Below are 2,662 nucleotides of genomic sequence, written 5' to 3'. Positions count from 1 at the left end.
TGCAAAGATAATACAGAGAGGCACCAAGTATCCTTCATCCAGTGTTCTCTGATGGTTACAAGTTACATAGCACAATATCAAATCCAGGAAACTGACACTGGTACAATGTGTGTGTATACTTCTATGCCATTTTATCACAAGTGAGATTTGTATAACCACTTCCACAATCAAGATGCATAACTATTCTATCACCACAAAGATCTATCTCATGCTACTCCTTTACAGTCACATTCATTTCCTTCCTCCACCATCCCTAAACCCTGGCAACCACTAATCTGCTCCCCAACTCCATAATTTTGTCACTTTGGGAATGTCATGTAGCATTTATATCATTGGAAATATAGAGTATGTAATCTTTTGAGACTGGATTTTTTTTTCACTCAGCATAATGCCCTGGAGAGTCACCCAGGTTGTTGTGTGTATCAGCTGTTGATTCTTTTTATCACTAAGTAGTAGTCCATGGGTGACAGAGTTTGACCATTCATCTAGTAAGTGTTATCTTGGTTGTTTTCAGTCTATGCTATTACAAATAAAGCTGTTATGAACAATGATGTGCAGATCTTTGCATGAACATATGTTTTCATTTCTCTGGTATAAACATCTAAGAGTGCAAGTGCCAGGTCAGATGATAAGTATATGCATTGTTTTTTGTGTGTGTGTTTGTTTGTTTTTAAAAAAAACACCCTGCCACACTCTTCTCCAGAGGGGCTAAACCATTTTATACTCCTACCAGCAATGTATGAATGTTTCTCCACATCCTCACCAGCACTGGTGTCCTCACTGTTTTTTTTTTTTTATTTTAACCATTTGGATAGGTGGTTCTAATTAGCAATTCCCTAATGGCTAATGATGTTGAACATCTTTTCATGTGCATATTTACCATCTGTATTTTCTCTTTGGTGAAATGTCTCTTCATGCCTTTTCTCATTTTCTTGTAGTATCTTTAACTTTGGTGTGAGGGTGATGTTGGCCTTATAGAATGAGTTAGGGTGTGTTTCCTCCTCTTCAATTTTTTGGAAGAGTTTGAGCAGGATTGTTATCAATTCTTGGAATGTTTGGTAAAATTTCCCTGTGAAGTCATCTGGTTCTGGGCTTTTATTTGTTGGGAGGTTTTTGATTACTGATTCAATCTCTTTGCTAAGAATTGGTTTGTTGAGGTTTTCTATTTCTTCTTGAGTCAGTGTGAGTTTGTGTGTTTCTAGGAATCTGTCTATTTCAACTAGATTATCTAATTTGTTGGAGTAAAGTTGTTTGTATTGTCTTCTTATAGGCCTTTCTATTTCAGTGGGGTCAGTAGTAATGTCCTCCTTTTCATTTCTGATTTTAGTCATTTATGTCTCTTCTCTTTTTTTCTTTGTTGGTCTAGCTAAAGTCTTGCCAATTTTATTGATCTTTTCAAAGAACCAATTTGGTTTTGTTTTGTTAATTTTCTAATTAGTTTTTTTTTTCACTGATGAGTTTTCAGAATTCTTTATATGGTCTAGATACTTTTCCTTTGTTGGATATATGGTTGGTAAATATTTTCTACCAGTCTGTAGCTTTTCTTTTCTTCTTCTTAACAGGATCTTTCACATAGCAAATGTTTTAAATTTTGATGAAATCAGTTTATCACTTTTTCTATGGCTCATGTGTCTTATGTCAAGTCTAAGAGCTTTTCATCAATTTCCTAAGACCTGAAGATTTTCTCTGTCTGCTAAACGTTTTATAGTTTTACACTTAAATCTATGATCCACTTTGAGTTAATTTTTGTATAAGGTGTGAGATTTAGGTTAAGTTTCCTTTTTAGCTTATAGATATCCAATTGCTCCACACCATTTGTTGAAAAGGTTTCTTGTCTCTTTCAAGGGCTCACCAGACTAAGTCAAGCCAATCTGGGATAATCTCCTTTTTGATGAACCCAGAGTCAACTGACTATAGACCTTAAGTTCATATGAAAAAATCCCTTTTTCCACATAATAGCATAGTCATAGGAGTGATATCTCATCACTTTTACAGGTCCTGTCCACACTCAAGAAGAAGGGTGTCATCTAAGAATTCTGCCTACCACAGACTGGAAATATCCGTTCAGATCCCTTTGTTCCTCCCCTAGGTTTGAGAAAGTCTGCCCAGCCCTATAGCCTTGTCCAAGTAGGGACTGGCTGGTTCAGAAAGTTCTACAGGGAGCTGAGGGTAGTTATGGGTGCATGTGTGCATGCCAAGGCGGAAGCAAAATGTGATTTGGCTGTTCATTCCCAGAGATAGGGACTGAACAGCTCTGAGGAAGAAGTATAGCATGGATGGGGTGTAGGAAGGGCACTATCACAGGAACCTCTTCTTTGACAATAGAGTTTGGTTTAGTCAACTGAGAGTAGGAGGTCTCTTATGCTAGGACTAATTAACATAGGAAATGCCCATTCTCTTGCAATCTAGTTCCTGAACATCACCAGAGTTAGTGTTTTGTCACTGACATTCAGCTCATAAGTAGTGTCTGGGACACAAAGATGAGAAGGAAGCTGTGACTTCTTTTAGCCATGGGGCCCCTACTATTTCTCTGCATTTCTCTCTGAGACTTCTAGCAGATCTCTTCTTCCTGAAAGAATCAGGCTTGTAGAAGAGAATGGCCAACCAGAACTTTGTAGCCAAAGGCCCCAAGCAGCCTCCCTGAATCCACAGACCAGCCATT

Source organism: Choloepus didactylus (genome assembly GCF_015220235.1).
Source record: "Choloepus didactylus isolate mChoDid1 chromosome X unlocalized genomic scaffold, mChoDid1.pri SUPER_X_unloc1, whole genome shotgun sequence".
Lineage (NCBI taxonomy): Eukaryota > Metazoa > Chordata > Mammalia > Pilosa > Megalonychidae > Choloepus > Choloepus didactylus.
The sequence above is the reverse complement of the archived record's forward strand: the minus strand, read 5'-3'. Positions refer to the sequence as shown.